The sequence below is a fragment of the Elaeis guineensis genome, chromosome 10, assembly GCF_000442705.2.
Source record: "Elaeis guineensis isolate ETL-2024a chromosome 10, EG11, whole genome shotgun sequence".
In the NCBI taxonomy this organism is placed as follows: Eukaryota; Viridiplantae; Streptophyta; class Magnoliopsida; order Arecales; family Arecaceae; genus Elaeis; species Elaeis guineensis.
Genome location: NC_026002.2, coordinates 8874107 through 8884966, shown reverse-complemented (window position 1 = coordinate 8884966; position 10860 = coordinate 8874107).

Below are 10860 nucleotides of genomic sequence, written 5' to 3'. Positions count from 1 at the left end.
AATGATAGTAAGTTTTGAAGGAAGTGGGACTGGTTCATTATCTTTCTGCAAACTGATAACAATATTAAGTCTCTAAGGGCTCTCCTTGGGGTTAAATAGCCATTTATATGGCATGATAGACTATCATAACCCTCTAAAAATGTCATGATAAGTGTTAATATGTCAGGAATATGTGGATTGACCATGCTGCTATGGAGGCTCCAACTAAAGCAAGCAATAATGAAGAGCTTGAGGATTTGGCTAGATAATTGACTTGATCAAGGCCTGTTTTTGGCAGGGATGGAGGGAAACTAAAAACGAACCTCATTAACTAGAAACTAATTTTATTAATTAGAGACTAACCTCATTTCAAGCTTGATGCATGGAGGGAGGGAAACTAGAAACCAGCCTCATTCGAAGCATGATGGATGAGCTGATGGAGGGTGGGAAACTTGAGCTTAACCACATTAATTAGAAACTAGCCTCATTTAGAGCTTGATACATAGAGAGAAACTAAAAAATAACCTCATCTAAGGCTTGATGTGTAGGGAGGGAGAGAAATGGAGACAAACCTCATCTAAGACCTGTTTGACCCTACTATGCATGCTTACAAGTGAAGTAGCTGCTGTATAAATAATATGCTTTGTTTTGCTGCACTTTAAACTGAAGCGGAGAAAGATGTTTGGTAATAGCTGCTGTGCTATAAAGTTAAGTAAATAAAAATAGTTGACTGTTTGGTAGTAATATTGTGCTGTATTGTTCTATCTTTAGAGAGAAATTATACATTTGTTTAAAACAATTTTGCTCGGCAAAAAAGCATCTCACAAGATGTTTTATAGGGTGGAAAATAATATACTTAAAATCAAAATACTCTAATTATTCTTAAAGCAAAGCATTTAAAATAGTGGTTACCAAACATCTCAATCTCAACTTTTGCCTGCTTTATTTTAAAGTAAAGCAGCTAAAGCAATAAAAAAAAGCAGGGCCAAACAGGGCCTAAAGCTTGATGCCTAGCAGCTTATACTCGGGTTGGCGTTTGTTTGCACCCCTTCTGTACCCTGAACAACATCAGGAGGTGATCCTAGTAAGAATCTGGTTCACGCTTTGACCTTGAAATGAAGTGCCTATTATGTTGCATCCAACTGTTAAATGTTAAAGCTTCCGCTAGTTCATCTACATCTGCTGGCGGGCTACCGAGCAGATCGTTACATCATATGAGTGCAATATACTGTTTCATTTGCATAGATTTAGACAATAATAATGTTACAAATACCTTTGATAATCTTACTAAAGTGCTCCTGGAAAGCTCCCATGCTCGACTAATCAGCCATGTGGTTTTTAAGTTGTTTATCCGGCTAAGCTGGTACTCCGTAACCTCAGAAAACTGCTATAGCATACAAATTATATCTGCAGCATCATTGTTTGCTTTGTGTGTATTAGCATTAGATTCCAGGGTTCAAATAAGACGGTGTAGATCACAAGAATGTTTGGCTGATCAGCACTAGTTTCACCTCTTATAAAATGCAGATTCCTGGTCATTACTTTTATTTTCTTTCAAAGTATTCCTTCCTCACTGGAGAACTGATAACTAATGCGCTGATATAGCCTTTGTCTTCCTCTTCTCTCTTGGTGCTTGGGTTTTTCTGCTCTGCCTCCGGTGCTCTTATAATCTTGAAAGGGATGTTCACTTCCTGGAAATAACCTTGGTTTGCTGTGCCGTCCTGCAGAAAATACATGCCTTGCGGTGAGTGTTGTTAGGATAATTATGAGGTTTTTCAAGCTCAAAAGAAGTTGAATGCATATGATCACTCTCCATTTTTATATGTTAAGTAACTTCTATTGGTCATCCATGGTCCACCTGGGTTTGAAATCAGAAATGTAAAACCTCTCTTTGTTATCCAAATGATGCAGTGAACAAAGGTCGAGCATCTTGCATGTGTTTGGTCATCCAATAATCTACTTGCTAATCATTGTTCATGGATCATCCTAGTACATTTTGGAAAAAGAATTACAAAGGAAGAGTATGGAAAAAGAAGAAAAGTAGAAAAAAAAGAAAGGCACCATTGACCAAGTTCATGTCCTTCGACATCTATTATCAGCCAAGAAATAGTAACTTAGAGTAGATAAGTGCTTGATGACTAAATCATCTTGACTAGGAACTAGTGTAATACCCGACCCATTTGGGCTTAGACCAGGCCCAAAATATGAGAAGCCCAAATCCCACAAAAAAAAAAAAAATTGAAGAAGACTCCCTATGGAGTCTTCTTCCTCCCGACCGGCTCCTAATGGAGTCGGAAAAACCCGGGAGGAGTCAAACTCCTTCCCCTCCAGCTCTATTTAAGGAGGAGATCTCTCCCCTCCCCCTCCCATCAAGAAATCGGGAGCAACGGGAGGATCGCCGGAATTTTGCTCGGGAAGCCGTCACTGTGCTCGCCCCTAATTCTCACGGAGATGTCACTGGAGCTCGAGGTAAGCCCTTCTCTTCCTTCCTCTTTTCCTTCCCCTCCTTTCCACGCACTGTGCACCCTCGCCGGTCGTCGGGCTCGTCGGAAAATCCACAAAAGATGAGATTCTATATTTCCTATTCGGGCGAGCCCTTTTCTCCTCTTTTCAGCCACCGCGCCGTCGTTTGCGGTGTCTACCCCTAGGATGGGACCTTCATCTCTCTATCCCTCTTCTATGAAGGTCTTGGCTGCGATAACCGGCCAATGATGAAAAATAAAAAAAAAGGGGCGGGTCCCCTGTTTTCAGAAAAAAAAAAAATCGCCGGCCGAACCTTGCCGCGGCCATTCCTTGCCCACCCCGTCGACCACCGTTGCGGACATCCGGCCATGCCATCGCCCCTCATCAGAACTGAGCCATCGAGCCCCTCTCGTCGTCCCCTGTTCGGCCGAGAAGAGAAAGAAGAAAAGAAGAAGGAAGAAAGAAAAGAAAAGAAAAAGAAAAAAGAAAAAGAAAAAAAAAGAAAGAAGAAGAAGAAGAAGAAAAAAAAAAGAAAAAAAAGAAAAGAAAAAAAAGAGAGAATTTTTCTCTCTTTCCCCTTTCCTCTCTTTACCTTCTCTCCTCTCTCTAAATTCTCTCTCTATTTTCTCTTTCTAGACTTTTATCTTTTTTATAAATTTTGTCTCTCTAGGGTCATTCTCTCTTTCTGATTACATCACAGACCCTAAGATAAACTTGAGATAAAAATATGATGATCTGAGATTGCTCCGAACTTCGTGTAGTAGATTGGATCTCGATCCGATCCTTATTTGAAATTGATAACATCGATTATGGTTAATTCATATTAAGTCATCCTGATATGACCTCTGATGATCTCAATTATGATTGTCACTTTTGAAGGATACGAAGATCCTCTCTCCACTTTCTCTCTCTATTTCTCTCTCATGACCGACTTTCTCTCTCTAAGAAGGTCTGTGAATCTATATCGAGTCATTTTTTATCTTCTAGGGACTCATATTGACTCTAACAAGATGATCCGAAGTTACTTTGATATCCATGCTGTATGTCAACCTCATTCGATCATATCAAGTATCTTTCAAATTCATTATTAATGAACTCTATTGATTGATCTTGATTTTAATCCGATTTGTATTTTACGATTTTTTGATCAAGTTGTTTTAATCTAACCCTCAGCTCGAAAATCCTGAATTGCCCTAGTATCTGGATAGTCCAACACATCCGATCAACAGTCTTCTTTCTTATGATTTAATCTTATTATATTCATAGAATAGAAATTGATGATGATTTGATATTTTAAATAGGATTAGCTGATTTTCTAACAAGTCTGAAGATCTAAGATGAATGAGGTAAATGGATCTTACGCTTCTTATTTATTTTTAAATTTTTATGATTTTTATGCATATATTCTTTTATTAATGAAATCATATTCTTCATAAAATAAGGATTAGCATATGTGTATGAAAAATATATTTTATTATGAGCATTGATTTCATGAATATGTCTTAGGAAAATAGCATGATTATGAAGCATGAATTTCATTATTTTTTCATTATGTATATGTATGTTTTAAGAAAAATGTATAAAGATTTCAAAGGCTCTCAAATAGCTATGAATGAATCCCTTCGGAAGGTCGACATCCGAGCTAGCATCCACATGAAACATGACCCTACTAGCGGATATAAAGTTGGCACATGAATCAAGAACTCTGTCGATTAAGAAACATGATCATATCACGGATATAATAGTGATCTTAGCACGAATATCTAGGAGCAATATTTCAAACTTGACATGAATACATGACAAAAATGATTTATGATTCATGATTGTGAAATATACATGATTTTATGCATACATGATTGTTTATAATTTATTTTATTATATTCTATGAAATACTTTATTTTTACTATCTGTTATTTTTTAAATATTTATTATCATAAAAACTTATATTTGATTTGATAAGGAAGCGTAAGTTCTATTTACTGGGCTAGTGTAGCTCATATTCTTTTTATTTTTTTTTTTGATAGAGAAATAAGGCTAGGATCGGAAAGAAAATTCAAGCTTGAAGATCTGCGTAGCAAGCTTGAAATTTGAAAGTGAAAGTTTAGTTTATTTTATGATCACGGATTTATAGTTATTTATGAATGTTGAGATTCGGATTGGTACTTGCTTTTGGATTTAGATGCTCTGAACTAATATTGTTCAATTATTTGATGAATAATAAAATTGAATCTTTTTATTTGATGGATTTTAGATGATTATGATGGATTGACTTCGTGTTATCGTGGGCTCCATCCCTCGGTAGCATAGCCGTGTTATATCTCGGATTTGGGACGTGACCACTAGGAAGGTCTAAAAATTTTTGCTCAAGTGGTCTGGCAAGCTCATTGAAGAAATGACACGTATTGCCGAAGGACTTGCCATGACAAAGTCTAAATCGCTACTAGGAGTATGAAGATAGAAACAGCTTCTTGAAATTTGATCCCATTAAAAATTTTATATGGAATGGCTTTAAGGAACCCTTCATTTAGCTGCTAATGATAAAACCTCCCATAAATAATATTATAAAATTGAAACTCATTTGAAATTTTGAAGAATATTTTATTACATGTTCCACAGCCACTTACTATCAAGTTAATCAAGGTATCATGGACCTTTACGTCTGTCTTCTCATGAATTTAAGCAAACATCTTCCCATTCTTCATGCCAGCTAGCTTAGGCAAATATAATAATATTCCATTAAAGAGTTGGACAATACACATTATATATTAACTCATTGGAAAAGGAGTTGACGATTTAGAATCAATGATCGGCTATTGAAATTCAAAGATCTAAAATGTTGAACATGATCTGCACTATGAAAAAAGTCTACAAAACAGAAATATAAAATTCATGTATTTTGGTATTTTTTAACCTAATTATCAAGTAACTGTTAAAATGGATTTTTTGGTATATACACACACATATGCATACATATATATACAAACACACGTGCATACAATCATACATTCATACATTATTCATCCATACATATACGTAGTATGTACTTATTATATGGTTGGACTACAAGGAGTGAATAATTCAAAATTAAAGATGGGCTTCCCATATTTAATATTCAAAATATTGAAGATAATTTATGCTTAAAAAAAAACCTAGCAACTAAAATTCACATAATTTTTATGGTCTTTAATCAAATCAAGTATGTGTCAAGATGATGGTTTTAATAGCATAATATTAGATTTTACTATATTCTTATAAAAACTTAATAAATTTGATCTACTCATATTTTAAAATGTATAATATCATAATCTATAAAATAGATTTTCAATTGATATACTTTATGATGTATTTTACCATACTGATATGATTGATATAATTTATTTTTTACTGACTTGATTCATAGATTAGAGACTATCAAAATATATAAATTTTATTTTTTATTTTTTTTTTATTTTTTAATGACATTCAAACTTTGGCTTATCATTGATTTTAAAATCGTTAGCTCCTTAAAAATGGAGCTAATATAAAGTATGGAGTTTAAATCTCTCATGTAGAATATTTTGCAAAACTACCTACTCCATTATTATTTTTTAGAGAAATAGTTGTTCTTTAGTTTTATAAAAAAAGAGCATTCTAAAGTTTTTTGACTAAAATATCCTCTTAATTAATGAATAGAAGAGAGTGGAAGTGGGATAGAAATATATGGTATACATAAAATAAATTATGAGGAAGCAAAAGGATAGCTTAAGGGAAAAGTATAAGAGAGAGTAAAAGAACTATTTCTCTCATTATTCACTATGGTCCATCACCACTACCATCTCATTATTACCTATCCAATGCTATCCACCATTACCAACCATGCTATTGCTATCCATTATCATTGTTGATCATTGTTACTACTCACCAACATCTCCAAATTCATCATTTGCTTGTTATCATTGATGATATCTATTATTGCCCACTAGGATTAACAATTTTCATCATTAGCCACCACTCTTGATAATTTTCAACATTATTTATCACAATCAACAAACTTTACCCCCAACAATCACTACCAATGATCTCTATCATAGCCCACCTTATCAATTATCTCCATAATTACCCACCACTTTTCATCACTATTTATAACTTATAGTACTACACATCAACATCTATAATTTTATTGATGCTACCATCATTTATAATCTCCACCAACATCTACTATCATTGATGATCTCTATCACTATCCATTATGACCATTGACCTCCACCACTATCTACCATTGTTAATAATCTTTTGCACTATCCATCATCATTGATAATATCCACCATCACCATCATCAATGATGTCCACTATTGTCTACAATTATCAATAGCAGATAATGAAGATTACTAATGCATATATTACAAGTACTTGATATAAACATATTGAATTAATTTTTTTTTAGATATATTTATTTTTTAAAAAATAAATGAGACATCTTGGCACAATGGCATCATACCACTAGAAATAAAAAAAATTATAAGAAATTAAAAAAAAAGATATATTGGATGTGAAGAAGTGACAGTAATATGAGTTAAGCTAGTATTTATAGTGAACCCCTTTTTGAATTGAGTAATCCACATATGCTCAACTTTGTAATAAGATTTATTCATCATGTATTTAAAATAATGCAATGGATCTTTCTCCTACTAAAATATATGCTTGATAATTGAGCATGTGTGAATTACCAACTCTAAATATATATGCACTAATAGTTTATATTGTATGCATTACTTTTTTAAAATGAATACATTTGATTCATGTGCATTAATGATTTAAGACGTGTGTATCCTCAATTTAAAATATGTGCATCAGCTATTTAAAAATTTTATTTGTAACTATATATTTAATATCTTATAATATATGCATCAACTATTACTTAATAAATTCAACATTCATTTAAAATATACATAGTACCTATTTCAAATGTGTATATTGCTAGTTCGACATATGAGCATTGCCTTTTTAAAATATATGCATTAGATTTTTATGCATCAATTTAAGTTGTAAACCAACTCTCACTTAAGGAATACATCATCTTTTTATAATGTGTGACTCAATCATTTAAAATATATACTTGTAAATCTTTAATATCTCATAGTACGTGCATTAGTTATCATTCAATTAGTGCATTACCTATTTTAAACATATGCATCATTTGTTTAAATATATGTATTCATAATTGAGCATGTATTTATGTTTATTCTAAATATTTGAATTATCATTTTATGATATTGGCATCAAATTTTTAAAATGTGTGTATCAAATTCCTATGTATCAACTATTTAAGATGTCACCTATATTAATTTTGAAATATATATTAACTATCATTTAATGTGTGTGTTAGTGATCTTTATCATCACCATTGATAGTTGTAATGGTGGTTCAGATTGATAGTAATAATGGGTGATGGGATGCATATTGACAGTTGTAGTAGGTGATGGCAGGCAGTAGTGGATGGGTGGTGGTGAAGATTGTCGTTGATAATAGTGGGTAGTAAAGATCATTTGTAATAATGGATGGTGGTAGAGATCTTTAATGATGATGAAAGGTGATAAAAATCAATAATAATAGCAGTTGATGGTGATAGAGATCTTTGTAATGGTAAATGATAGTGGAGGCATTTACCACCTCCAAATGCACATCGAGTATCATATATTAATGAGTACATCATTTATTTTAAACTTATGCATTATTTATTCAAAGTAAGTGCTTTAGCAATTGAGCATGTGTGGATGTCATACTTTAATTGTAGATAAGAATAGTTTATAATATATGCGTCGCTTTCTTCAATATGTGTATTAGATTTTAGTACATCAACTATTTAAGATATATATAAATCATCATTTTGAAATATATGCATCAACTATATATCATCTAGTATAGTACCTTTTTAAAATATCTTCACCATCAATCTTCACTATCAATACTAAATGGTTATAAAGTAGAAGATAGTACAGATTGTTGATAATGGTGCATAGTGATGAATAATTATAGAAATTATCAATGATAGTAGGTAATGGTAGAGATTCAGTTATGGTTATTGGTGGTGGGACATTGGCGATAATAAATGATAGAAGTCTTCAGTGACAGTGGGAGGTAGTGGAGATCAATAATGATGATGGTGTAGTGATAGAGATCTTCCATAATGATGAGAGATGGTAAGATCCATAATAGTGATAGTGGATTATGGTGGGTGGTCCATCTCTATGTTATAAATGATTGTGAGTAATAGTGGAGGTTGTTAGTGGTATGATGGATAATGTGGGAGTTGATGATCATGAATGGTGGTGGTGGAGGTCTATGGCATTGTAGATCTTTGCTAATAATGAGCAATAGTGGAGATCGACAATGACTAGCGATGGATGGAGGTGAAGATCTATATTAATGGTGGTGGTGATGAAGATCGATGATGATATTTGAAGAAAAAAAAAGATTTATTCAAAATTTTCACTCTCAATCTATTGCGAGGAGGTCTACATATCCTTTTATAGTATTTCTATACATGTACTTATAATGATGACAAATACAAGGATGAAAATATATAATAATAGATCTCAAGAATATATTCTGGAATCCTACATGATGTTGAAGATTCTAAGAATACCTTGAGAATATGCTGTGGCAATCTCTTAGTAAAAAAATAAGATTTCAAGAATATACTTTGGCAATTTATTGAATATTCTTTGATTATCTTTTAAACATTTAGCTACATGATCTTGAAGATTTCTTGAAGATTTATATGATCAACAATAAGCTAATACTTTCTCTCAACCAAATGGGATATAGATTGCACATTGAGCTTTGGACCTACAAATAAAAATTAATGACTCTTTGGTTAGTATATCAGTAATCTGCTCTTAAGAGAAGATGACGTTTATATATAGTTGATTGCAAGCTATCCATTCACGAATAAAATAAAAATTGATTTTAATATATTTGGTGTGTGCATGAAAAATAAGATGAGCTGTCAAATAAATAGCACCATGCTGTCACAAGTGTAGAAAAAGAGGGAAGAAAGCCACCTAACTCATGCAATCATTATTGAAACCATATAAGTTCCATTGTAGCATTAGCCAACCTTTTATATTTGGACTCTATGCTAGAGTGGGCTATAGTGTGCTGATTCTTTGAGCTTCATAAAATAAAATTAAAGATGAAAATATAGTGTAGCTGCTCACAGATTGTCATTATTAGGATATTCAGTCTCATCCACATCCAAATAGGGATATAAGACAATCTTAGATAATTTACTAAGTTTGAGCCATAATGAAAAGAGTACCATAGAATTCACTTAATAGCCTTCTAGTGCTTAGTAATTGGCCTATGTATGAACTAATACACATAATTGACAGCATAGGCAATTTCATATCGAGTGAGAGTAAGATATTAAAGGATCCCAACTATACTATGATAATGACTTAGGTTTGTCTATAGATCATCTATATATAGTGAGAGCTTGGAGCAAGATGGTATTGGAGTAGGAACAGGCTTAGAGGCATCCATATGAGTCTTCTTGAAAAGATCATAAATATATTTGGACAATATAAGAACTAAGTAATCTTGCATAAAGTGAGTCTCAACACCTACTAAATAAGTGGCACATTAGGACTACCTGTGAGAATAGTATCATCAATATATATAAGAAGAAGAAGAATATCAATGCCTATATGTTTGATAAAGAGAGACATATCAGCTTGAGATTCAGAAAAGAGAATAAATCATGAAGATAAGAACTAAGGTGTTGAAACTAAGTCTATAGAGCTTCTTTAAGCCCATGTATAGAGCGTTGGAAATAATAAAAGTAACGCAAATGATTTAGATCAAAAAAATCTGGAGGTTATTTCATGAAGACTTCTTCATCAAGATATTCATGGAGAAAAATATTTTTGATATCTAACTAGCAGATAGGCTATCCCTTAAAAATAGCAAGAGAGAGTACCGTATAGATAATGACCACTTTCACTATAGGGTTAAAGGTATTATCATAATCAATATTTTTTTTTGGTTGAAGCCTTTGGCTACAAGTCAGCCTTGTAATGAGCATTCAAATTATCAGATTTGTATTTAATTTTGTAGACTACTTTGCAACATATAATGTATTGATGTGGTGATGGAAAAAGTAATTTTCATGTGCCATTAGCAATTAAAGCATTATACTCTTCAGCCATAGTTTGATGCCAAATGACACCTTTATAGGCTTGTGTATAACAATTGGATCCAACCAAATCAGCATGTGTAATAAAAGATATAGAGCATTTAATTAATATTGAATTCAGAAGGTTTTAGTGTGCAATTATTAGAATAAGTCACCATTGAACGATTGTTATGAGAAATTGAGCCTGAAGTAGTGGATATGGGCTTGTTATGTTTTGATAGTAGTGGTGTTGAAGACATTAT